Below are 27,884 nucleotides of genomic sequence, written 5' to 3' on the forward strand. Positions count from 1 at the left end.
TGATATGTCCACATTGCGTTTTGGGGCATTTCCTGTCGCGGGCACTAGGACTACCCACACAAGTGAGGTATCATTTTTATCGGGAGACTTGGGGGAATGCTGGGTGGAAGGAAATCTGTGGCTCCTCTCTGATTCCAGAACTTTCTGTCCTAAAAATCAGAGGTAAACGTGTTTTTTTTGCCACATTTTGAGGTTTGCAAAGGATTCTGGGTTTCAGAACCTGGTCAGAGCCCCACAAGTCACCCTATCTTGGATTCCCCTAGGTCTGTAGTTTTCAAAAATGCACAGGTTTGGTAGGTTTTCCTAGGTGCCGGCTGAGCTAGAGGCCAAAATCTACAGGTAGGCACTTTGCAAAAAACACCTCTGTTTTCTTAAAAAAAATGTGATGTGTCCACGTTGCGTTTTGGGGCATTTCCTGTTGCAGGCGCTAGGCCTACCCACACAAGTGAGGTATCATTTTTATCTGGAGACTGAGGGGAATGCTTTGTGGAAGGACATTTGTGGCTCCTCTCTGATTCCAGAACTTTCTGTCACTAAAATGTGAGGAAAACTTTTTTTTTTAGCCACATTTTGAGGTTTGCAAAGGATTCTGGTTAAAAGAGCCTGGTCAGAGCCCCACAAGTCACCCTATCTTGGATTCCCCTAGGTCTCTAGTTTTAAAAAATGCACAGGTTTGGTAGGTTTCCCTAGGTGCCGGCTGAGCTAGAGGCCAAAATCTACAGGTGGGCACTTTGCAAAAAACACCTCTGTTTTCTTTAAAAAAATGTGATGTGTCCATGTTGCATTTTGAGGCATTTCCTGTTGCGGGCGCTAGGCCTACCCACACAAGTGAGGTATCATTTTTATCGGAAGACGTGTGGGAACGCTGGGTGGAAGGAAACCTGTGGCTCCTCTCTGATTCCAGAACTTTCTGTCACCAAAATGTGAGGAAAACGTGTTTTTTTAGCCACATTTTGAGGTTTGGAAAGGATTCTGGGTAACAGAACCTGGTCAGAGCCCCACAAGGCACCCTTTCTTGGATTCCCCTAGGTCTCTAGTTTTCAAAAATGCACAGGTTTGGTAGGTTTCCTTATGTGCCGGCTGAGCTAGAGGGCAAAATCTACAGGTGGGCACTTTGCAAAAAACACCTTTGTTTTCTTTAAAAAAATGTTATGTGTCCACGTTGCATTTTGAGGCATTTACTGTCGCGGGCGCTAGGCCTACCCACACAAGTGAGGTATCATTTTTATCAGAAGACTTGTGGAAACGCTGGGTGGAAGGAAATCTGTGGCTCCTCTCTGATTCAAGAACTTTCTATCACCAAAATGTGAGGAAAACGTGTTTTTTTAGCCACATTTTGAGGTTTGCAAAGGATTCTGGGTAACAGAACCTGGTCAGAGCCCCACAAGTCACCCCATCTTGGATTCCCCTAGGTCTCTAGTTTTAAAAAATGCACAGATTTGGTAGGTTTCCCTAGGTGCTGGCTGAGCTAAAGACCAAAATCGACAGGTGGGCACTTTGCAAAAAACACCTCTGTTTTCTTTAAAAAAATGTGATGCGTCCACTCTGCGTTTTGGGGCATTTCCTGTTACAGGCGCTAGGCCTACCCACACAAGTGAGGAATCATTTTTATCGGGAGACTTGGGGGAATGCTGGGTGGAAGGAAATCTGTGGCTCCTCTCTGATTCCAGAACTTTCTGTCACCAAAATCTGAGGAAAACGTGTTTTTTTAGCCACATTTTGAGGTTTGCAAAGGATTCTGTGTAACAGAACATGGTTAGAGCCCCACAAGGCACCCTATCTTGTATTCCCCTAGGTCTTTAGTTTTCAAAAATGCACAGGTTTGGTAGGTTTCCCTAGGTGCCGGCTGAGCTAGAGGCCAAAATCTACAGGTGGGCACTTTGCAAAAAACACCTCTGTTTTCTTTCAAAAAATGTGATGTGTCCACGTTGCATTTTGGGGCATTTCCTGTCGCGGGCGCTAGGCCTACCCAAACAAGTGAGGTATCATTTTTATCGGAAGACTTGTGGGAACGCTGGGTGGAAGGAAATCTGTGGCTCCTTTCTGATTCCAGAACTTTCTGTCACCAAAATGTGAGGAAAACGTGTTTTTTTAGCCACATTTTGAGGTTTGCGAAGGATTCTGGGTAACAGAACCTGGTCAGAGCCCCACAAGTCTCCCCATCTTGGATTTCCCTAGGTCTCTAGTTTTCAGAAATGCACAGGTTTGGTAGGTTTCCCTTGGTGCCGGCTGAGCTAGAGGCCAAAATCTACAGGCAGGCACTTTGCAAAAAATACCTCTGTTTTCTTTCAAAAAATGTGATATGTCCACATTGCGTTTTGGGGCATTTCCTGTCGCGGGCACTAGGACTACCCACACAAGTGAGGTATCATTTTTATCGGGAGACTTGGGGGAATGCTGGGTGGAAGGAAATCTGTGGCTCCTCTCTGATTCCAGAACTTTCTGTCCTAAAAATCTGAGGTAAACGTGTTTTTTTTGCCACATTTTGAGGTTTGCAAAGGATTCTGGGTTTCAGAACCTGGTCAGAGCCCCACAAGTCACCCTATCTTGGATTCCCCTAGGTCTGTAGTTTTCAAAAATGCACAGGTTTGGTAGGTTTTCCTAGGTGCCGGCTGAGCTAGAGGCCAAAATCTACAGGTAGGCACTTTGCAAAAAACACCTCTGTTTTCTTAAAAAAAATGTGATGTGTCCACGTTGCGTTTTGGGGCATTTCCTGTTGCAGGCGCTAGGCCTACCCACACAAGTGAGGTATCATTTTTATCTGGAGACTGAGGGGAATGCTTTGTGGAAGGAAATTTGTGGCTCCTCTCTGATTCCAGAACTTTCTGTCACTAAAATGTGAGGAAAACTTTTTTTTTTAGCCACATTTTGAGGTTTGCAAAGGATTCTGGTTAAAAGAGCCTGGTCAGAGCCCCACAAGTCACCCTATCTTGGATTCCCCTAGGTCTCTAGTTTTAAAAAATGCACAGGTTTGGTAGGTTTCCCTAGGTGCCGGCTGAGCTAGAGGCCAAAATCTACAGGTGGGCACTTTGCAAAAAACACCTCTGTTTTCTTTAAAAAAATGTGATGTGTCCATGTTGCATTTTGAGGCATTTCCTGTTGCGGGCGCTAGGCCTACCCACACAAGTGAGGTATCATTTTTATCGGAAGACTTGTGGGAACGCTGGGTGGAAGGAAATCTGTGGCTCCTCTCTGATTCAAGAACTTTCTGTCACCAAAATGTGAGGAAAACGTGTTTTTTTAGCCACATTTTGAGGTTTGCAAAGGATTATGGGTAACAGAACCTGGTCAGAGCCCCACAAGTCACCCCATCTTGGATTCCCCTAGGTCTCTAGTTTTAAAAAATGCACAGGTTTGGTAGGTTTCCCTAGGTGCCGGCTGAGCTAAAGGCCAAAATCTACAGGTGGGCAATTTGCAAAAAACACCTCTGTTTTCTTTCAAAAAATGTGATGTGTCACGCTGCGTTTTGGGGCATTTCCTGTTGCAGGCGCTAGGCCTACCCACACAAGTGAGGAATCATATTTATCGGGAGACTTGGGGGAATGCTGGGTGGAAGGAAATTTGTGGTTCCTCTCTGATTCCAGAACTTTCTGTCACCAAAATGTGAGGAAAACGTGTTTTTTTAGCCACATCTTGAGGTTTGGAAAGGATTCTGGGTAAGAGAACCTGGTCAGAGCCCCACAAGTCACCCCATCTTGGATTCCCCTAGGTCTCTAGTTTTCAGAAATGCACTGGTTTGGTAGGTTTCCCTAGGTGCCGGCTGAGCTAGAGGCCAAAATCTACAGGTAGGCACTTTGCAAAAAACACCTCTGTTTTCTTTAAAAAAATGTGATGTGTCCACGTTGCGTTTTGGGGCATTTCCTGTCACGGGCGCTAGGCCTACCCACATAAGTGAGGTATCATTTTTATCAGGAGACTTGGGGGAATGCTGGGTGGAAGGAAATCTGTTGCTCCTCTCTGATTCCAGAACTTTCTGTCACCAAAATCTGAGGAAAACGTGTTTTTTTAGCCACATCTTGAGGTTTGGAAAGGATTCTGGGTAACAGAACCTGGTCAGAGCCCCACAAGTCACCCATCTTGGATTCCCCTAGGTCTCTAGTTTTCAGAAATGCACTGGTTTGGTAGGTTTCCCTAGGTGCCGGCTGAGCTAGAGGCCAAAATCTACAGGTAGGCACTTTGCAAAAAACACCTCTGTTTTCTTTAAAAAAATGTGATGTGTCCACGTTGCGTTTTGGGGCATTTCCTGTCGCGGGCGATAGGCCTACCCACACAAGTGAGGTATCATTTTTATCAGGAGACTTTGGGGAACGCTGGGTGGAAGGAAATTTGTGGCTCCTTTCTGATTCCAGAACTTTCTGTCACCAAAATGTGAGGAAAATATGTTTTTTTAGCCAAGTTTTGAGGTTTGCAAAGGATTCTGGGTAACAGAACCTGGTCAGAGCCCCACAAGTCGCCCCATCTTGGATTCCCCTAGGTCTCTAGTTTTAAAAAATGCACAGGTTTGGTAGGTTTCCCTAGGTGCCGGCTGAGCTAGAGGCCAAAATCTACAGGTAGGCACTTTGCAAAAAACACCTCTGTTTTCTTTCAAAAAATGTGATGTGTCCACGTTGCGTTTTGGGGCATTTCCTTTCACTGGCGCTAGGCCTACCCACACAAGTGAGGTATCATTTTTATCGGGAGACTTGGGGGAATGCTGGGTGGAAGGAAATCTGTGGCTCCTCTCTGATTCCAGAACTTTCTGTCACCAAAATTTAAGGAAAATTTGATTTTTTTAGCCACATGTTGAGGTTTGCAAAGGACTCTGGGTAACAGAACCTGGTCAGAGCCCCACAAGTCACCCTATCTTGGATTTCCCTAGGTCTCTAGTTTTCAAAAATGCACAGGTTTGGTAGGTTTCCCTAGGTGCCGGCTGAGCTAGAGGCCAAAATCTACAGGTGGGCACTTTGCAAAAAACACCTCTGTTTTCTTTAAAAAAATGTGATGTGTCCACGTTGCGTTTTGGGGCATTTCCTGTTGCAGGCGCTACGCCTACCCACACAAGTGATGTATCATTTTTATCGGAAGACGTGTGGGAACGCTGGGTGGAAGGAAACCTGTGGCTCCTCTCTGATTCCAGAACTTTCTGTCACCAAAATGTGAGGAAAACTTGTTTTTTTAGCCACATTTTGAGGTTTGGAAAGGATTCTGGGTAACAGAACCTGGTCAGAGCCCCACAAGTCACCCCATCTTGGATTCCCCTAGGTCTCAAGTTTTCAGAAATGCACAGGTTTGGTAGGTTTCCCTAGGTGCCGGCTGAGCTAGAGGCCAAAATCTACAGGTAGGCACTTTGCAAAAAACACCTCTGTTTTCTTTAAAAAAATTTGATGTGTCCACGTTGCGTTTTGGGGCATTTCCTGTCGCGGGCGCTAGGCCTACCCACACAAGTGAGGTATCATTTTTATCAGGAGACTTTGGGGAAGGCTGGGTGGAAGGAAATTTGTGGCTCCTTTCTGATTCCAGAACTTTCTGTCACCAAAATGTGAGGAAAATATGTTTTTTTAGCCAAGTTTTGAGGTTTGCAAAGGATTCTGGGTAACAGAACCTGGTCAGAGTTCCACAAGTCGCCCCATCTTGGATTCCCCTAGGTCTCTAGTTTTAAAAAATACACAGGTTTGGTAGGTTTCCCTAGGTGCCGGCTGAGCTAGAGGCCAAAATCTACAGGTAGGCACTTTGCAAAAAACACCTCTGTTTTCTTTAAAAAAATGTGATGTGTCCACGTTGCGTTTTGGGGCATTTCCTGTCACTGGCGCTAGGCCTACCCACACAAGTGAGGTATCATTTTTATCGGGAGACTTGGGGGAATGCTGGGTAGAAGGAAATCTGTGGATCCTCTCTGATTCCAGAACCTTCTGTCACCAAAATTTGAGGAAAATGTGTTTTTTTTAGCCATATTTTGAGGTTTGCAAAGGATTCTGGGTAACAGAACCTGGTCAGAGCCCCACAAGTCACCCTATCTTGGATTTCCCTAGGTCTCTAGTTTTAAAAAATGCACAGGTTTGGTAGGTTTCCCTAGGTGCCGGCTGAGCTAGAGGCCAAAATCTACAGGTGGGCACTTTGCAAAAATCACCTCTGTTTTCTTTAAAAAAATGTGATGTGTCCACGTTGCGTTTTGGGACATTTCCTGTTGCAGGCGCTACGCCTACCCACACAAGTGATGTATCATTTTTATCGGAAGACGTGTGGGAACGCTGGGTGGAAGGAAATCTGTGGCTCCTCTCTGATTCCAGAACTTTCTGTCACCAAAATGTGAGGAAAACGTGTTTTTTTAGCCACATTTTGAGGTTTGCAAAGGATTCTGGGTAACAGAACCTGGTCAGAGCCCCACAAGGCACCCTTTCTTGGATTCCCCTAGGTCTCTAGTTTTAAAAAATGCACAGGTTTGGTAGGTTTCCTTATGTGCCGGCTGAGCTAGAGGGCAAAATCTACAGGTGGGCACTTTGCAAAAAACACCTTTGTTTTCTTTAAAAAAATGTGATGTGTCCACGTTGCATTTTGAGGCATTTACTGTCGCGGGCGCTAGGCCTACCCACACAAGTGAGGTATCATTTTTATCAGAAGACTTGTGGAAACGCTGGGTGGAAGGAAATCTGTGGCTCCTCTCTGATTCCAGAACTTTCTATCACCAAAATGTGAGGAAAACGTGTTTTTTTAGCCACATTTTGAGGTTTGCAAAGGATTCTGGGTAACAGAACCTGGTCAGAGCCCCACAAGTCACCCCATCTTGGATTCCCCTAGGTCTCTAGTTTTAAAAAATGCACAGATTTGGTAGGTTTCCCTAGGTGCTGGCTGAGCTAAAGACCAAAATCGACAGGTGGGCACTTTGCAAAAAACACCTCTGTTTTCTTTTAAAAAATGTGATGCGTCCACTCTGCGTTTTGGGGCATTTCCTGTTACAGGCGCTAGGCCTACCCACACAAGTGAGGAATCATTTTTATCGGGAGACTTGGGGGAATGCTGGGTGGAAGGAAATCTGTGGCTCCTCTCTGATTCCAGAACTTTCTGTCACCAAAATGTGAGGAAAACGTGTTTTTTTAGCCACATTTTGAGGTTTGCAAAGGATTCTGTGTAACAGAACATGGTTAGAGCCCCACAAGGCACCCTATCTTGTATTCCCCTAGGTCTTTAGTTTTCAAAAATGCACAGGTTTGGTAGGTTTCCCTGGGTGCCGGCTGAGCTAGAGGCCAAAATCTACAGGTGGGCACTTTGCAAAAAACACCTCTGTTTTCTTTCAAAAAATGTGATGTGTCCACGTTGCATTTTGGGGCATTTCCTGTCGCGGGCGCTAGGCCTACCCAAACAAGTGAGGTATCATTTTTATCGGAAGACTTGTGGGAATGCTGGGTGGAAGGAAATCTGTGGCTCCTTTCTGATTCCAGAACTTTCTGTCACCAAAATGTGAGGAAAACGTGTTTTTTTAGCCACATTTTGAGGTTTGCGAAGGATTCTGGGTAACAGAACCTGGTCAGAGCCCCACAAGTTTCCCCATCTTGGATTTCCCTAGGTCTCTAGTTTTCAGAAATGCACAGGTTTGGTAGGTTTCCCTTGGTGCCGGCTGAGCTAGAGGCCAAAATCTACAGGCAGGCACTTTGCAAAAAATACCTCTGTTTTCTTTAAAAAAATGTGATATGTCCACATTGCGTTTTGGGGCATTTCCTGTCGCGGGCACTAGGACTACCCACACAAGTGAGGTATCATTTTTATCGGGAGACTTGGGGGAATGCTGGGTGGAAGGAAATCTGTGGCTCCTCTCTGATTCCAGAACTTTCTGTCCTAAAAATCTGAGGTAAACGTGTTTTTTTTGCCACATTTTGAGGTTTGCAAAGGATTCTGGGTTTCAGAACCTGGTCAGAGCCCCACAAGTCACCCTATCTTGGATTCCCCTAGGTCTGTAGTTTTCAAAAATGCACAGGTTTGGTAGGTTTTCCTAGGTGCCGGCTGAGCTAGAGGCCAAAATCTACAGGTAGGCACTTTGCAAAAAACACCTCTGTTTTCTTTAAAAAAATGTGATGTGTCCACGTTGCGTTTTGGGGCATTTCCTGTTGCAGGCGCTAGGCCTACCCACACAAGTGAGGTATCATTTTTATCTGGAGACTGAGGGGAATACTTTGTGGAAGGAAATTTGTGGCTCCTCTCTGATTCCCGAACTTTCTGTCACTAAAATGTGAGGAAAACTTTTTTTTTTAGCCACATTTTGAGGTTTGCAAAGGATTCTGGTTAAAAGAGCCTGGTCAGAGCCCCACAAGTCACCCTATCTTGGATTCCCCTAGGTCTCTAGTTTTAAAAAATGCACAGGTTTGGTAGGTTTCCCTAGGTGCCGGCTGAGCTAGAGGCCAAAATCTACAGGTGGGCACTTTGCAAAAAACACCTCTATTTTCTTTAAAAAAATGTGATGTGTCCATGTTGCATTTTGAGGCATTTCCTGTTGCGGGCGCTAGGCCTACCCACACAAGTGAGGTATCATTTTTATCGGAAGACTTGTGGGAACGCTGGGTGGAAGGAAATCTGTGGCTCCTCTCTGATTCAAGAACTTTCTGTCACCAAAATGTGAGGAAAACGTGTTTTTTTAGCCACATTTTGAGGTTTGCAAAGGATTATGGGTAACAGAACCTGGTCAGAGCCCCACAAGTCACCCCATCTTGGATTCCCCTAGGTCTCTAGTTTTAAAAAATGCACAGGTTTGGTAGGTTTCCCTAGGTGCCGGCTGAGCTAAAGGCCAAAATCTACAGGTGGGCAATTTGCAAAAAACACCTCTGTTTTCTTTCAAAAAATGTGATGTGTCACGCTGCGTTTTGGGGCATTTCCTGTTGCAGGCGCTAGGCCTACCCACACAAGTGAGGAATCATATTTATCGGGAGACTTGGGGGAATGCTGGGTGGAAGGAAATTTGTGGTTCCTCTCTGATTCCAGAACTTTCTGTCACCAAAATGTGAGGAAAACGTGTTTTTTTAACCACATCTTGAGGTTTGGAAAGGATTCTGGGTAAGAGAACCTGGTCAGAGCCCCACAAGTCACCCCATCTTGGATTCCCCTAGGTCTCTAGTTTTCAGAAATGCACTGGTTTGGTAGGTTTCCCTAGGTGCCGGCTGAGCTAGAGGCCAAAATCTACAGGTAGGCACTTTGCAAAAAACACCTCTGTTTTCTTTAAAAAAATGTGATGTGTCCACGTTGCGTTTTGGGGCATTTCCTGTCACGGGCGCTAGGCCTACCCACATAAGTGAGGTATCATTTTTATCAGGAGACTTGGGGGAATGCTGGGTGGAAGGAAATCTGTGGCTCCTCTCTGATTCCAGAACTTTCTGTCACCAAAATCTGAGGAAAACGTGTTTTTTTAGCCACATTTTGAGGTTTGCAAAGGATTCTGGGTTTCAGAACCTGGTCAGAGCCCCACAAGTCACCCTATCTTGGATTCCCCTAGGTCTGTAGTTTTCAAAAATGCACAGGTTTGGTAGGTTTTCCTAGGTGCCGGCTGAGCTAGAGGCCAAAATCTACTGGTAGGCACTTTGCAAAAAACACCTGTGTTTTCTTTAAAAAAATTTGATGTGTCCACGTTGCGTTTTGGGGCAATTCCTGTTGCAGGCGCTAGGCCTACCCACACAAGTGAGGTATCATTTTTATCTGGAGACTGAGGGGAATGCTTTGTGGAAGGAAATTTGTGGCTCCTCTCTGATTCCAGAACTTTCTGTCACCAAAATGTGAGGAAAACGTTTTTTTTTAGCCACATTTTGAGGTTTGCAAAGGATTCTGGTTAAAAGAACCTGGTCAGAGCCCCACAAGTCACCCCATCTTGGATTCCCCTAGGTCTCTAGTTTTCAGAAATGCACTGGTTTGGTAGGTTTCCCTAGGTGCCGGCTGAGCTAGAGGCCAAAATCTACAGGTAGGCACTTTGCAAAAAACACCTGTTTTCTTTAAAAAAATGTGATGTGTCCACTCTGCGTTTTGGGGCATTTCCTGTTACAGGCGCTAGGCCTACCCACACAAGTGAGGAATCATATTTATCGGGAGACTTGGGGGAATGCTGGGTGGAAGGAAATTTGTGGTGCCTCTCTGATTCCAGAACTTTCTGTCACCAAAATGTGAGGAAAACGTGTTTTTTTAGCCACATCTTGAGGTTTGGAAAGGATTCTGGGTAACAGAACCTGGTCAGAGCCCCACAAGTCACCCATCTTGGATTCCCCTAGGTCTCTAGTTTTCAGAAATGCACTGGTTTGGTAGGTTTCCCTAGGTGCCGGCTGAGCTAGAGGCCAAAATCTACAGGTAGGCACTTTGCAAAAAACACCTCTGTTTTCTTTAAAAAAATGTGATGTGTCCACGTTGCGTTTTGGGGCATTTCCTGTCGCGGGCGATAGGCCTACCCACACAAGTGAGGTATCATTTTTATCAGGAGACTTTGGGGAACGCTGGGTGGAAGGAAATTTGTGGCTCCTTTCTGATTCCAGAACTTTCTGTCACCAAAATGTGAGGAAAATATGTTTTTTTAGCCAAGTTTTGAGGTTTGCAAAGGATTCTGGGTAACAGAACCTGGTCAGAGCCCCACAAGTCGCCCCATCTTGGATTCCCCTAGGTCTCTAGTTTTAAAAAATGCACAGGTTTGGTAGGTTTCCCTAGGTGCCGGCTGAGCTAGAGGCCAAAATCTACAGGTAGGCACTTTGCAAAAAACACCTCTGTTTTCTTTCTAAAAATGTGATGTGTCCACGTTGCGTTTTGGGGCATTTCCTGTCACTGGCACTAGGCCTACCCACACAAGTGAGGTATCATTTTTATCGGGAGACTTGGGGGAATGCTGGGTGGAAGGAAATCTGTGGCTCCTCTCTGATTCCAGAACTTTCTGTCACCAAAATTTGAGGAAAATGTGTTTTTTTTAGCCACATTTTGAGGTTTGCAAAGGACCCTGGGTAACAGAACCTGGTCAGAGCCCCACAAGTCACCCTATCTTGGATTTCCCTAGGTCTCTAGTTTTCAAAAATGCACAGGTTTGGTAGGTTTCCCTAGGTGCCGGCTGAGCTAGAGGCCAAAATCTACAGGTGGGCACTTTGCAAAAAACACCTCTGTTTTCTTTAAAAAAATGTGATGTGTCCACGTTGCGTTTTGGGGCATTTCCTGTTGCAGGCGCTACGCCTACCCACACAAGTGATGTATCATTTTTATCGGAAGACGTGTGGGAACGCTGGGTGGAAGGAAACCTGTGGCTCCTCTCTGATTCCAGAACTTTCTGTCACCAAAATGTGAGGAAAACGTGTTTTTTTAGCCACATTTTGAGGTTTGGAAAGGATTTTGGGTAACAGAACCTGGTCAGAGCCCCACAAGTCGCCCCATCTTGGATTCCCCTAGGTCTCTAGTTTTCAGAAATGCACAGGTTTGGTAGGTTTCCCTAGGTGCCGGCTGAGCTAGAGCCCAAAATCTACAGGTAGGCACTTTGCAAAAAACACCTCTGTTTTCTTTAAAAAAATGTGATGTGTCCACGTTGCGTTTTGGGGCATTTCCTGTCACTGGCGCTAGGCCTACCCACACAAGTGAGGTATCATTTTTATCGGGAGACTTGGGGGAATGCTGGGTAGAAGGAAATCTGTGGATCCTCTCTGATTCCAGAACCTTCTGTCACCAAAATTTGAGGAAAATGTGTTTTTTTTTGCCATATTTTGAGGTTTGCAAAGGATTCTGGGTAACAGAACCTGGTCAGAGCCCCACAAGTCACCCTATCTTGGATTTCCCATGGTCTCTAGTTTTAAAAAATGCACAGGTTTGGTAGGTTTCCCTAGGTGCCGGCTGAGCTAGAGGCCAAAATCTACAGGTGGGCACTTTGCAAAAATCACCTCTGTTTTCTTTAAAAAAATGTGATGGTCCACGTTGCGTTTTGGGACATTTCCTGTTGCAGGCGCTACGCCTACCCACACAAGTGATGTATCATTTTTATCGGAAGACGTGTGGGAACGCTGGGTGGAAGGAAATCTGTGGCTCCTCTCTGATTCCAGAACTTTCTGTCACCAAAATGTGAGGAAAACGTGTTTTTTTAGCCACATTTTGAGGTTTGCGAAGGATTCTGGGTAACAGAACCTGGTCAGAGCCCCACAAGTCTCCCCATCTTGGATTTCCCTAGGTCTCTAGTTTTCAGAAATGCACAGGTTTGGTAGGTTTCCCTTGGTGCCGGCTGAGCTAGAGGCCAAAATCTACAGGCAGGCACTTTGCAAAAAACACCTTTGTTTTCTTTAAAAAAATGTGATGTGTCCACGTTGCATTTTGAGGCATTCACTGTCGCGGGCGCTAGGCCTACCCACACAAGTGAGGTATCATTTTTATCAGAAGACTTGTGGAAATGCTGGGTGGAAGGAAATCTGTGGCTCCTCTCTGATTCCAGAACTTTCTATCACCAAAATGTGAGGAAAACGTGTTTTTTTAGCCACATTTTGAGGTTTGCAAAGGATTCTGGGTAACAGAACCTGGTCAGAGCCCCACAAGTCACCCCATCTTGGATTCCCCTAGGTCTCTAGTTTTAAAAAATGCACAGATTTGGTAGGTTTCCCTAGGTGCTGGCTGAGCTAAAGACCAAAATCGACAGGTGGGCACTTTGCAAAAAACACCTCTGTTTTCTTTTAAAAAATGTGATGCGTCCACTCTGCGTTTTGGGGAATTTCCTGTTACAGGCGCTAGGCCTACCCACACAAGTGAGGAATCATTTTTATCGGGAGACTTGGGGGAATGCTGGGTGGAAGGAAATCTGTGGCTCCTCTCTGATTCCAGAACTTTCTGTCACCAAAATGTGAGGAAAACGTGTTTTTTTAGCCACATTTTGAGGTTTGCAAAGGATTCTGTGTAACAGAACATGGTTAGAGCCCCACAAGGCACCCTATCTTGTATTCCCCTAGGTCTTTAGTTTTCAAAAATGCACAGGTTTGGTAGGTTTCCCTAGGTGCCGGCTGAGCTAGAGGCCAAAATCTACAGGTGGGCACTTTGCAAAAAACACCTCTGTTTTCTTTCAAAAAATGTGATGTGTCCACGTTGCATTTTGGGGCATTTCCTGTCGCGGGCGCTAGGCCTACCCAAACAAGTGAGGTATCATTTTTATCGGAAGACTTGTGGGAATGCTGGGTGGAAGGAAATCTGTGGCTCCTTTCTGATTCCAGAACTTTCTGTCACCAAAATGTGAGGAAAACGTGTTTTTTTAGCCACATTTTGAGGTTTGCGAAGGATTCTGGGTAACAGAACCTGGTCAGAGCCCCACAAGTCTCCCCATCTTGGATTTCCCTAGGTCTCTAGTTTTCAGAAATGCACAGGTTTGGTAGGTTTCCCTTGGTGCCGGCTGAGCTAGAGGCCAAAATCTACAGGCAGGCACTTTGCAAAAAATACCTCTGTTTTCTTTCAAAAAATGTGATATGTCCACATTGCGTTTTGGGGCATTTCCTGTCGCGGGCACTAGGACTACCCACACAAGTGAGGTATCATTTTTATCGGGAGACTTGGGGGAATGCTGGGTGGAAGGAAATCTGTGGCTCCTCTCTGATTCCAGAACTTTCTGTCCTAAAAATCTGAGGTAAACGTGTTTTTTTTGCCACATTTTGAGGTTTGCAAAGGATTCTGGGTTTCAGAACCTGGTCAGAGCCCCACAAGTCACCCTATCTTGGATTCCCCTAGGTCTGTAGTTTTCAAAAATGCACAGGTTTGGTAGGTTTTCCTAGGTGCCGGCTGAGCTAGAGGCCAAAATCTACAGGTAGGCACTTTGCAAAAAACACCTCTGTTTTGTTTAAAAAAATGTGATGTGTCCACGTTGCGTTTTGGGGCATTTCCTGTTGCAGGCGCTAGGCCTACCCACACAAGTGAGGTATCATTTTTATCTGGAGACTGAGGGGAATGCTTTGTGGAAGGAAATTTGTGGCTCCTCTCTGATTCCAGAACTTTCTGTCACTAAAATGTGAGGAAAACTTTTTTTTTTAGCCACATTTTGAGGTTTGCAAAGGATTCTGGTTAAAAGAGCCTGGTCAGAGCCCCACAAGTCACCCTATCTTGGATTCCCCTAGGTCTCTAGTTTTAAAAAATGCACAGGTTTGGTAGGTTTCCCTAGGTGCCGGCTGAGCTAGAGGCCAAAATCTACAGGTGGGCACTTTGCAAAAAACACCTCTGTTTTCTTTAAAAAAATGTGATGTGTCCATGTTGCATTTTGAGGCATTTCCTGTTGCGGGCGCTAGGCCTACCCACACAAGTGAGGTATCATTTTTATCGGAAGACTTGTGGGAACGCTGGGTGGAAGGAAATCTGTGGCTCCTCTCTGATTCAAGAACTTTCTGTCACCAAAATGTGAGGAAAACGTGTTTTTTTAGCCACATTTTGAGGTTTGCAAAGGATTATGGGTAACAGAACCTGGTCAGAGCCCCACAAGTCACCCCATCTTGGATTCCCCTAGGTCTCTAGTTTTAAAAAATGCACAGGTTTGGTAGGTTTCCCTAGGTGCCGGCTGAGCTAAAGGCCAAAATCTACAGGTGGGCAATTTGCAAAAAACACCTCTGTTTTCTTTAAAAAAATGTGATGTGTCACGCTGCGTTTTGGGGCATTTCCTGTTGCAGGCGCTAGGCCTACCCACACAAGTGAGGAATCATATTTATCGGGAGACTTGGGGGAATGCTGGGTGGAAGGAAATTTGTGGTTCCTCTCTGATTCCAGAACTTTCTGTCACCAAAATGTGAGGAAAACGTGTTTTTTTAGCCACATCTTGAGGTTTGGAAAGGATTCTGGGTAAGAGAACCTGGTCAGAGCCCCACAAGTCACCCCATCTTGGATTCCCCTAGGTCTCTAGTTTTCAGAAATGCACTGGTTTGGTAGGTTTCCCTAGGTGCCGGCTGAGCTAGAGGTCAAAATCTACAGGTAGGCACTTTGCAAAAAACACCTCTGTTTTCTTTAAAAAAATGTGATGTGTCCACGTTGCGTTTTGGGGCATTTCCTGTCACGGGCGCTAGGCCTACCCACATAAGTGAGGTATAATTTTTATCAGGAGACTTGGGGGAATGCTGGGTGGAAGGAAATCTGTGGCTCCTCTCTGATTCCAGAACTTTCTGTCACCAAAATCTGAGGAAAACGTGTTTTTTTAGCCACATTTTGAGGTTTGCAAAGGATTCTGGGTTTCAGAACCTGGTCAGAGCCCCACAAGTCACCCTATCTTGGATTCCCCTAGGTCTGTAGTTTTCAAAAATGCACAGGTTTGGTAGGTTTTCCTAGGTGCCGGCTGAGCTAGAGGCCAAAATCTACTGGTAGGCACTTTGCAAAAAACACCTGTGTTTTCTTTAAAAAAATGTGATGTGTCCACGTTGCGTTTTGGGGCAATTCCTGTTGCAGGCGCTAGGCCTACCCACACAAGTGAGGTATCATTTTTATCTGGAGACTGAGGGGAATGCTTTGTGGAAGGAAATTTGTGGCTCCTCTCTGATTCCAGAACTTTCTGTCACCAAAATGTGAGGAAAACGTTTTTTTTTAGCCACATTTTGAGGTTTGCAAAGGATTCTGGTTAAAAGAACCTGGTCAGAGCCCCACAAGTCACCCCATCTTGGATTCCCCTAGGTCTCTAGTTTTCAGAAATGCACTGGTTTGGTAAGTTTCCCTAGGTGCCGGCTGAGCTAGAGGCCAAAATCTACAGGTAGGCACTTTGCAAAAAACACCTCTGTTTTCTTTAAAAAAAATGTGAAGTGTCCACTCTGCGTTTTGGGGCATTTCCTGTTACAGGCGCTAGGCCTACCCACACAAGTGAGGAATCATATTTATCGGGAGACTTGGGGGAATGCTGGGTGGAAGGAAATTTGTGGTGCCTCTCTGATTCCAGAACTTTCTGTCACCAAAATGTGAGGAAAACGTGTTTTTTTAGCCACATCTTGAGGTTTGGAAAGGATTCTGGGTAACAGAACCTGGTCAGAGCCCCACAAGTCACCCCATCATGGATTCCCCTAGGTCTCTAGTTTTCAGAAATGCACTGGTTTGGTAGGTTTCCCTAGGTGCCGGCTGAGCTAGAGGCCAAAATCTACAGGTAGGCACTTTGCAAAAAACACCTCTGTTTTCTTTAAAAAAATGTGATGTGTCCACGTTGCGTTTTGGGGCATTTCCTGTTGCGGGCGCCAGGCCTACCCACACAAGTGAGGTATCATTTTTATCAGTAGACTTTGGGGAACGCTGGGTGGAAGGAAATTTGTGGCTCCTTTCTGATTCCAGAACTTTCTGTCACCAAAATGTGAGGAAAATATGTTTTTTTAGCCAAGTTTTGAGGTTTGCAAAGGATTCTGGGTAACAGAACCTGGTCAGAGTCCCACAAGTCGCCCCATCTTGGATTCCCCTAGGTCTCTAGTTTTAAAAAATGCACAGGTTTGGTAGGTTTCCCTAGGTGCCGGCTGAGCTAGAGGCCAAAATCTACAGGTAGGCACTTTGCAAAAAACACCTCTGTTTTCTTTCAAAAAATGTGATGTGTCCACGTTGCGTTTTGGGGCATTTCCTGTCACTGGCGCTAGGCCTACCCACACAAGTGAGGTATCATTTTTATCGGGAGACTTGGGGGAATGCTGGGTGGAAGGAAATCTGTGGCTCCTCTCTGATTCCAGAACTTTCTGTCACCAAAATTTGAGGAAAATGTGTTTTTTTTAGCCACATTTTGAGGTTTGCAAAGGATTCTGGGTAACAGAACCTGGTCAGAGCCCCACAAGTCACCCTATCTTGGATTTCCCTAGGTCTCTAGTTTTAAAAAATGCACAGGTTTGGTAGGTTTCCCTAGGTGCCGGCTGAGCTAGAGGCCAAAATCTACAGATGGGCACTTTGCAAAAAACACCTCTGTTTTCTTTAAAAAAATGTGATGTGTCCACGTTGCGTTTTGGGGCATTTCCTGTTGCAGGCGCTACGCCTACCCACACAAGTGATGTATCATTTTTATCGGAAGACGTGTGGGAACGCTGGGTGGAAGGAAATCTGTGGCTCCTCTCTGATTCCAGAACTTTCTGTCACCAAAATGTGAGGAAAACGTGTTTTTTGAGCCACATTTTGAGGTTTGCAAAGGATTCTGGGTAACAGAACCTGGTCAGAGCCCCACAAGGCACCCTTTCTTGGTTTCCCCTAGGTCTCTAGTTTTCAAAAAAGCACAGGTTTGGTAGGTTTCCTTAGGTGCCGGCTGAGCTAGAGTGCAAAATCTAAAGGTGGGCACTTTGCAAAAAACACCTCTGTTTTCTTTAAAAAAATGTGATGTGTCCACGTTGCATTTTGTGGCATTTACTACCGCGGGCGCTAGGCCTACCCACACAAGTGAGGTATCATTTTTATCGGAAGACTTGTGGGAATGCTGGGTGGAAGGAAATCTGTGGCTCCTCTCTGATTCAAGAACTTTCTGTCACCAAAATGTGAAGAAAACGTGTTTTTTTAGCCACATTTTGAGGTTTGCAAAGGATTATGGGTAACAGAACCTGGTCAGAGCCCCACAAGTCACCCCATCTTGGATTCCCCTAGGTCTCTAGTTTTAAAAAATGCACAGGTTTGGTAGGTTTCCCTAGGTGCCGGCTGAGCTAAAGGCCAAAATCTACAGGTGGGCACTTTGCAAAAAACACCTCTGTTTTCTTTCAAAAAATGTGATGTGTCCACGTTGCGTTTTGGGGCATTTCCTGTCGCGGGCGCTAGGCCTACCCACACAAGTGAGGTATCATTTTTATCAGGAGACTTTGGGGAAGGCTGGGTGGAAGGAAATTTGTGGCTCCTTTCTGATTCCAGAACTTTCTGTCACCAAAATGTGAGGAAAATATGTTTTTTTAGCCAAGTTTTGAGGTTTGCAAAGGATTCTGGGTAACAGAACCTGGTCAGAGCCCCACAAGTCGCCCCATCTTGGATTCCCCTAGGTCTCTAGTTTTAAAAAATGCACAGGTTTGGTAGGTTTCCCTAGGTGCCGGCTGAGCTAGAGGCCAAAATCTACAGGTAGGCACTTTGCAAAAAACACCTCTGTTTTCTTTCTAAAAATGTGATGTGTCCACGTTGCGTTTTGGGGCATTTCCTGTCACTGGCGCTAGGCCTACCCACACAAGTGAGGTATCATTTTTATCGGGAGACTTGGGGGAATGCTGGGTAGAAGGAAATCTGTGGATCCTCTCTGATTCCAGAACTTTCTGTCACCAAAATTTGAGGAAAATTTGTTTTTTTTAGCCACATTTTGAGGTTTGCAAAGGATTCTGGGTAACAGAACCTGGTCAGAGCCCCACAAGTCACCCTATCTTGGATTTCCCTAGGTCTCTAGTTTTAAAAAATGCACAGGTTTGGTAGGTTTCCCTAGGTGCCGGCTGAGCTAGAGGCCAAAATCTACAGGTGGGCACTTTGCAAAAATCACCTCTGTTTTCTTTAAAAAAATGTGATGTGTCCACGTTGCGTTTTGGGACATTTCCTGTTGCAGGCGCTACGCCTACCCACACAAGTGATGTATCATTTTTATCGGAAGACGTGTGGGAACGCTGGGTGGAAGGAAATCTGTGGCTCCTCTCTGATTCCAGAACTTTCTATCACCAAAATGTGAGGAAAACATGTTTTTTTAGCCACATTTTGAGGTTTGCAAAGGATTCTGGGTAACAGAACCTGGTCAGAGCCCCACAAGTCACCCCATCTTGGATTCCCCTAGGTCTCTAGTTTTAAAAAATGCACAGATTTGGTAGGTTTCCCTAGGTGCCGGCTGAGCTAAAGGGCAAAATCTACAGGTGGGCACTTTGCAAAAAACACCTCTGTTTTCTTTAAAAAAATGTGATGTGTCCACGTTGCATTTTGAGGCATTTACTGTCGCGGGCGCTAGGCCTACCCACACAAGTGAGGTATAATTTTTATCAGAAGACTTGTGGGAACGCTGGGTGGAAGGAAATCTGTGGCTCCTCTCTGATTCCAGAACTTTCTGTCACCAAAATGTGAGGAAAACGTGTTTTTTTAGCCACATTTTGAGGTTTGCGAAGGATTCTGGGTAACAGAACCTGGTCAGAGCCCCACAAGTCTCCCCATCTTGGATTTCCCTAGGTCTCTAGTTTTCAGAAATGCACAGGTTTGGTAGGTTTCCCTTGGTGCCGGCTGAGCTAGAGGCCAAAATCTACAGGCAGGCACTTTGCAAAAAATACCTCTGTTTTCTTTCAAAAAATGTGATATGTCCACATTGCGTTTTGGGGCATTTCCTGTCGCGGGCACTAGGACTACCCACACAAGTGAGGTATCATTTTTATCGGGAGACTTGGGGGAATGCTGGGTGGAAGGAAATCTGTGGCTCCTCTCTGATTCCAGAACTTTCTGTCCTAAAAATCTGAGGTAAACGTGTTTTTTTTGCCACATTTTGAGGTTTGCAAAGGATTCTGGGTTTCAGAACCTGGTCAGAGCCCCACAAGTCACCCTATCTTGGATTCCCCTAGGTCTGTAGTTTTCAAAAATGCACAGGTTTGGTAGGTTTTCCTAGGTGCCGGCTGAGCTAGAGGCCAAAATCTACAGGTAGGCACTTTGCAAAAAACACCTCTGTTTTCTTTAAAAAAATGTGATGTGTCCACGTTGCGTTTTGGGGCATTTCCTGTTGCAGGCGCTAGGCCTACCCACACAAGTGAGGTATCATTTTTATCTGGAGACTGAGGGGAATGCTTTGTGGAAGGAAATTTGTGGCTCCTCTCTGATTCCAGAACTTTCTGTCACTAAAATGTGAGGAAAACTTTTTTTTTTAGCCACATTTTGAGGTTTGCAAAGGATTCTGGTTAAAAGAGCCTGGTCAGAGCCCCACAAGTCACCCTATCTTGGATTCCCCTAGGTCTCTAGTTTTAAAAAATGCACAGGTTTGGTAGGTTTCCCTAGGTGCCGGCTGAGCTAGAGGCCAAAATCTACAGGTGGGCACTTTGCAAAAAACACCTCTGTTTTCTTTAAAAAAATGTGATGTGTCCATGTTGCATTTTGAGGCATTTCCTGTTGCGGGCGCTAGGCCTACCCACACAAGTGAGGTATCATTTTTATCGGAAGACTTGTGGGAACGCTGGGTGGAAGGAAATCTGTGGCTCCTCTCTGATTCAAGAACTTTCTGTCACCAAAATGTGAGGAAAACGTGTTTTTTTAGCCACATTTTGAGGTTTGCAAAGGATTATGGGTAACAGAACCTGGTCAGAGCCCCACAAGTCACCCCATCTTGGATTCCCCTAGGTCTCTAGTTTTAAAAAATGCACAGGTTTGGTAGGTTTCCGTAGGTGCCGGCTGAGCTAAAGGCCAAAATCTACAGGTGGGCAATTTGCAAAAAACACCTCTGTTTTCTTTCAAAAAATGTGATGTGTCACGCTGCGTTTTGGGGCATTTCCTGTTGCAGGCGCTAGGCCTACCCACACAAGTGAGGAATCATATTTATCGGGAGACTTGGGGGAATGCTGGGTGGAAGGAAATTTGTGGTTCCTCTCTGATTCCAGAACTTTCTGTCACCAAAATGTGAGGAAAACGTGTTTTTTTAGCCACATCTTGAGGTTTGGAAAGGATTCTGGGTAAGAGAACCTGGTCAGAGCCCCACAAGTCACCCCATCTTGGATTCCCCTAGGTCTCTAGTTTTCAGAAATGCACTGGTTTGGTAGGTTTCCCTAGGTGCCGGCTGAGCTAGAGGTCAAAATCTACAGGTAGGCACTTTGCAAAAAACACCTCTGTTTTCTTTAAAAAAATGTGATGTGTCCACGTTGCGTTTTGGGGCATTTCCTGTCACGGGCGCTAGGCCTACCCACATAAGTGAGGTATAATTTTTATCAGGAGACTTGGGGGAATGCTGGGTGGAAGGAAATCTGTGGCTCCTCTCTGATTCCAGAACTTTCTGTCACCAAAATCTGAGGAAAACGTGTTTTTTTAGCCACATTTTGAGGTTTGCAAAGGATTCTGGGTTTCAGAACCTGGTCAGAGCCCCACAAGTCACCCTATCTTGGATTCCCCTAGGTCTGTAGTTTTCAAAAATGCACAGGTTTGGTAGGTTTTCCTAGGTGCCGGCTGAGCTAGAGGCCAAAATCTACTGGTAGGCACTTTGCAAAAAACACCTGTGTTTTCTTTAAAAAAATGTGAAGTGTCCACGTTGCGTTTTGGGGCAATTCCTGTTGCAGGCGCTAGGCCTACCCACACAAGTGAGGAATCATATTTATCGGGAGACTTGGGGGAATGCTGGGTGGAAGGAAATTTGTGGTGCCTCTCTGATTCCAGAACTTTCTGTCACCAAAATGTGAGGAAAACGTGTTTTTTTAGCCACATCTTGAGGTTTGGAAAGGATTCTGGGTAACAGAACCTGGTCAGAGCCCCACAAGTCACCCCATCATGGATTCCCCTAGGTCTCTAGTTTTCAGAAATGCACTGGTTTGGTAGGTTTCCCTAGGTGCCGGCTGAGCTAGAGGCCAAAATCTACAGGTAGGCACTTTGCAAAAAACACCTCTGTTTTCTTTAAAAAAATGTGATGTGTCCACGTTGCGTTTTGGGGCATTTCCTGTTGCGGGCGCCAGGCCTACCCACACAAGTGAGGTATCATTTTTATCAGTAGACTTGGGGGAATGCTGGGTGGAAGGAAATCTGTGGCTCCTCTCTGATTCCAGAACTTTCTGTCACCAAAATTTGAGGAAAATGTGTTTTTTTTAGCCACATTTTGAGGTTTGCAAAGGATTCTGGGTAACAGAACCTGGTCAGAGCCCCACAAGTCACCCTATCTTGGATTTCCCTAGGTCTCTAGTTTTAAAAAATGCACAGGTTTGGTAGGTTTCCCTAGGTGCCGGCTGAGCTAGAGGCCAAAATCTACAGATGGGCACTTTGCAAAAAACACCTCTGTTTTCTTTAAAAAAATGTGATGTGTCCACGTTGCGTTTTGGGGCATTTCCTGTTGCAGGCGCTACGCCTACCCACACAAGTGATATATCATTTTTATCGGAAGACGTGTGGGAACGCTGGGTGGAAGGAAATCTGTGGCTCCTCTCTGATTCCAGAACTTTCTGTCACCAAAATGTGAGGAAAACGTGTTTTTTGAGCCACATTTTGAGGTTTGCAAAGGATTCTGGGTAACAGAACCTGGTCAGAGCCCCACAAGGCACCCTTTCTTGGTTTCCCCTAGGTCTCTAGTTTTCAAAAAAGCACAGGTTTGGTAGGTTTCCTTAGGTGCCGGCTGAGCTAGAGTGCAAAATCTAAAGGTGGGCACTTTGCAAAAAACACCTCTGTTTTCTTTAAAAAAATGTGATGTGTCCACGTTGCATTTTGTGGCATTTACTACCGCGGGCGCTAGGCCTACCCACACAAGTGAGGTATCATTTTTATCGGAAGACTTGTGGGAATGCTGGGTGGAAGGAAATCTGTGGCTCCTCTCTGATTCCAGAACTTTCTGTCACCAAAATGTGAGGAAAATATGTTTTTTTAGCCAAGTTTTGAGGTTTGCAAAGGATTCTGGGTAACAGAACCTGGTCAGAGCCCCACAAGTCGCCCCATCTTGGATTCCCCTAGGTCTCTAGTTTTAAAAAATGCACAGGTTTGGTAGGTTTCCCTAGGTGCCGGCTGAGCTAGAGGCCAAAATCTACAGGTAGGCACTTTGCAAAAAACACCTCTGTTTTCTTTCTAAAAATGTGATGTGTCCACGTTGCGTTTTGGGGCATTTCCTGTCACTGGCGCTAGGCCTACCCACACAAGTGAGGTATCATTTTTATCGGGAGACTGGGGGGAATGCTGGGTAGAAGGAAATCTGTGGATCCTCTCTGATTCCAGAACTTTCTGTCACCAAAATTTGAGGAAAATTTGTTTTTTTTAGCCACATTTTGAGGTTTGCAAAGGATTCTGGGTAACAGAACCTGGTCAGAGCCCCACAAGTCACCCTATCTTGGATTTCCCTAGGTCTCTAGTTTTAAAAAATGCACAGGTTTGGTAGGTTTCCCTAGGTGCCGGCTGAGCTAGAGGCCAAAATCTACAGGTGGGCACTTTGCAAAAATCACCTCTGTTTTCTTTAAAAAAATGTGATGTGTCCACGTTGCGTTTTGGGACATTTCCTGTTGCAGGCGCTACGCCTACCCACACAAGTGATGTATCATTTTTATCGGAAGACGTGTGGGAACGCTGGGTGGAAGGAAATCTGTGGCTCCTCTCTGATTCCAGAACTTTCTATCACCAAAATGTGAGGAAAACATGTTTTTTTAGCCACATTTTGAGGTTTGCAAAGGATTCTGGGTAACAGAACCTGGTCAGAGCCCCACAAGTCACCCCATCTTGGATTCCCCTAGGTCTCTAGTTTTAAAAAATGCACAGATTTGGTAGGTTTCCCTAGGTGCCGGCTGAGCTAAAGGGCAAAATCTACAGGTGGGCACTTTGCAAAAAACACCTCTGTTTTCTTTAAAAAAATGTGATGTGTCCACGTTGCATTTTGAGGCATTTACTGTCGCGGGCGCTAGGCCTACCCACACAAGTGAGGTATAATTTTTATCAGAAGACTTGTGGGAACGCTGGGTGGAAGGAAATCTGTGGCTCCTCTCTGATTCCAGAACTTTCTATCACCAAAATGTGAGGAAAACATGTTTTTTTAGCCACATTTTGAGGTTTGCAAAGGATTCTGGGTAACAGAACCTGGTTAGAGCCCCACAAGGCACCCTATCTTGTATTCCCCTAGGTCTCTAGTTTTCAAAAATGCACAGGTTTGGTAGGTTTCCCTAGGTGCCGGCTGAGCTAGAGGCCAAAATCTACAGGTGGGCACTTTGCAAAAAACACCTCTGTTTTCTTTAAAAAAATGTGATGTGTCCACGTTGCATTTTGGGGCATTTCCTGTCGCGGGCGCTAGGCCTACCCAAACAAGTGAGGTATCATTTTTATCGGAAGACTTGTGGGAACGCTGGGTGGAAGGAAATCTGTGGCTCCTTTCTGATTCCAGAACTTTCTGTCACCAAAATGTGAGGAAAACGTGTTTTTTTAGCCACATTTTGAGGTTTGCGAAGGATTCTGGGTAACAGAACCTGGTCAGAGCCCCACAAGTCTCCCCATCTTGGATTTCCCTAGGTCTCTAGTTTTCAGAAATGCACAGGTTTGGTAGGTTTCCCTTGGTGCCGGCTGAGCTAGAGGCCAAAATCTACAGGCAGGCACTTTGCAAAAAATACCTCTGTTTTCTTTCAAAAAATGTGATATGTCCACATTGAGTTTTGGGGCATTTCCTGTCGCGGGCACTAGGACTACCCACACAAGTGAGGTATCATTTTTATCGGGAGACTTTGGGGAACGCTGAGTGGAAGGAAATTTGTGGCTCCTCTCTGATTCCAGAACTTTCTGTCACCAAAATGTGAGGAAAACGTGTTTTTTTAGCCACATTTTGAGGTTTGCAAAGGATTCTGGGTAACAGAACCTGGTCAGGGCCCCACAAGTCACCCCATCTTGGATTCCCCTAGGTCTCTAGTTTTAAAAAATGCACAGGTTTGCCAGGTTTCCCTAGGTGCCGGCTGAGCTAGAGGCCAAAATCTACAGGTGGGCACTTTGCAAAAATCACCTCTGTTTTCTTTAAAAAAAATTGATGTGTCCACGTTGCGTTTTGGGACATTTCCTGTTGCAGGCGCTACGCCTACCCACACAAGTGATGTATCATTTTTATCGGAAGACGTGTGGGAACGCTGGGTGGAAGGAAATCTGTGGCTCCTCTCTGATTCCAGAACTTTCTGTCACCAAAATGTGAGGAAAACGTGTTTTTTTAGCCACATTTTGAGGTTTGCAAAGGATTCTGGGTAACAGAACCTGGTCAGAGCCCCACAAGGCACCCTTTCTTGGATTCCCCTAGGTCTCTAGTTTTCAAAAATGCACAGGTTTGGTAGGTTTCCTTAGGTGCCAGCTGAGCTAGAGGGCAAAATCTACAGGTGGGCACTTTGCAAAAAACACCTCTGTTTTCTTTAAAAAAATGTGATGTGTCCACGTTGCATTTTGAGGCATTTACTGTCGCGGGCGCTAGGCCTACCCACACAAGTGAGGTATCATTTTTATCAGAAGACTTGTGGGAACGCTGGGTGGAAGGAAATCTGTGGCTCCTCTCTGATTCCAGAACTTTCTATCACCAAAATGTGATGAAAACATGTTTTTTTAGCCACATTTTGAGGTTTGCAAAGGATTCTGGGTAACAGAACCTGGTTAGAGCCCCACAAGTCACCCCATCTTGGATTCCCCTAGGTCTCTAGTTTTAAAAAATGCACAGATTTGGTAGGTTTCCCTAGGTGCCGGCTGAGCTAAAGGCCAAAATCCACAGGTGGGCACTTTGCAAAAAACACCTCTGTTTTCTTTAAAAAAATGTGATGTGTCCACTCTGCGTTTTGGGGCATTTCCTGTTACAGGCGCTAGGCCTACCCACACAAGTGAGGAATCATTTTTATCGGGAGACTTGGGGGATTGCTGGGTGGAAGGAAATCTGTGGCTCCTCTTTGATTCCAGAACTTTCTGTCACCAAAATATGAGGAAAACGTGTTTTTTTAGCCACATTTTGAGGTTTGCAAAGGATTCTGGGTAACAGAACCTGGTTAGAGCCCCACAAGGCACCCTACCTTGTATTCCCCTAGGTCTCTAGTTTTAAAAAATGCACAGGTTTGGTAGGTTTCCCTAGGTGCCGGCTGAGCTAGAGGCCAAAATCTACAGGTGGGCACTTTGCAAAAAACACCTCTGTTTTCTTTCAAAAAATGTGATGTGTCCACGTTGCATTTTGGGGCATTTCCTGTTGCGGGCGCTAGGCCTACCCAAACAAGTGAGGTATCATTTTTATCGGAAGACTTGTGGGAACGCTGGGTGGAAGGAAATCTGTGGCTCCTTTCTGATTCCAGAACTTTCTGTCACCAAAATGTGAGGAAAACGTGTTTTTTTAGCCACATTTTGAGGTTTGCGAAGGATTCTGGGTAACAGAACCTGGTCAGAGCCCCACAAGTCTCCCCATCTTGGATTTCCCTAGGTCTCTAGTTTTCAGAAATGCACAGGTTTGGTAGGTTTCCCTTGGTGCCGGCTGAGCTAGAGGCCAAAATCTACAGGTGGGCACTTTGCAAAAATCACCTCTGTTTTCTTTAAAAAAAATTGATGTGTCCACGTTGCGTTTTGGGACATTTCCTGTTGCAGGCGCTACGCCTACCCACACAAGTGATGTATCATTTTTATCGGAAGACGTGTGGGAACGCTGGGTGGAAGGAAATCTGTGGCTCCTCTCTGATTCCAGAACTTTCTGTCACCAAAATGTGAGGAAAACGTGTTTTTTTAGCCACATTTTGAGGTTTGCAAAGGATTCTGGGTAACAGAACCTGGTCAGAGCCCCACAAGGCACCCTTTCTTGGATTCCCCTAGGTCTCTAGTTTTCAAAAATACACAGGTTTGGTAGGTTTCCTTAGGTGCCAGCTGAGCTAGAGGGCAAAATCTACAGGTGGGCACTTTGCAAAAAACACCTCTGTTTTCTTTAAAAAAATGTGATGTGTCCACGTTGCATTTTGAGGCATTTACTGTCGCGGGCGCTAGGCCTACCCACACAAGTGAGGTATCATTTTTATCAGAAGACTTGTGGGAACGCTGGGTGGAAGGAAATCTGTGGCTCCTCTCTGATTCCAGAACTTTCTATCACCAAAATGTGATGAAAACATGTTTTTTTAGCCACATTTTGAGGTTTGCAAAGGATTCTGGGTAACAGAACCTGGTTAGAGCCCCACAAGTCACCCCATCTTGGATTCCCCTAGGTCTCTAGTTTTAAAAAATGCACAGATTTGGTAGGTTTCCCTAGGTGCCGGCTGAGCTAAAGGCCAAAATCCACAGGTGGGCACTTTGCAAAAAACACCTCTGTTTTCTTTAAAAAAATGTGATGTGTCCACTCTGCGTTTTGGGGCATTTCCTGTTACAGGCGCTAGGCCTACCCACACAAGTGAGGAATCATTTTTATCGGGAGACTTGGGGGATTGCTGGGTGGAAGGAAATCTGTGGCTCCTCTTTGATTCCAGAACTTTCTGTCACCAAAATATGAGGAAAACGTGTTTTTTTAGCCACATTTTGAGGTTTGCAAAGGATTCTGGGTAACAGAACCTGGTTAGAGCCCCACAAGGCACCCTATCTTGTATTCCCCTAGGTCTCTAGTTTTCAAAAATGCACAGGTTTGGTAGGTTTCCCTAGGTGCCGGCTGAGCTAGAGGCCAAAATCTACAGGTGGGCACTTTGCAAAAAACACCTCTGTTTTCTTTCAAAAAATGTGATGTGTCCACGTTGCATTTTGGGGCATTTCCTGTTGCGGGCGCTAGGCCTACCCAAACAAGTGAGGTATCATTTTTATCGGAAGACTTGTGGGAACGCTGGGTGGAATGAAATCTGTGGCTCCTTTCTGATTCCAGAACTTTCTGTCACCAAAATGTGAGGAAAACGTGTTTTTTTAGCCACATTTTGAGGTTTGCGAAGGATTCTGGGTAACAGAACCTGGTCAGAGCCCCACAAGTCTCCCCATCTTGGATTTCCCTAGGTCTCTAGTTTTCAGAAATGCACAGGTTTGGTAGGTTTCCCTTGGTGCCGGCTGAGCTAGAGGCCAAAATCTACAGGTAGGCACTTTGCAAAAAACACCTCTGTTTTCTTTAAAATAATGTGATGTGTCCACGTTGCGTTTTGGGGCATTTCCTGTCACGGGCGCTAGGCCTACCCACATAAGTGAGGTATCATTTTTATCGGGAGACTTGGGGGAATGCTGGGTGGAAGGAAATCTGTGGCTCCTCTCTGATTCCAGAACTTTCTGTCACCAAAATCTGAGGAAAACGTGTTTTTTTTGCCACATTTTGAGGTTTGCAAAGGATTCTGGGTTTCAGAACCTGGTCAGAGCCCCACAAGTCACCCTATATTGGATTCCCCTAGGTCTGTAGTTTTAAAAAATGCACAGGTTTGGTAGGTTTTCCTAGG

This window comes from Pleurodeles waltl, chromosome 4_1 (genome assembly GCF_031143425.1).
Source record: "Pleurodeles waltl isolate 20211129_DDA chromosome 4_1, aPleWal1.hap1.20221129, whole genome shotgun sequence".
In the NCBI taxonomy this organism is placed as follows: Eukaryota; Metazoa; Chordata; class Amphibia; order Caudata; family Salamandridae; genus Pleurodeles; species Pleurodeles waltl.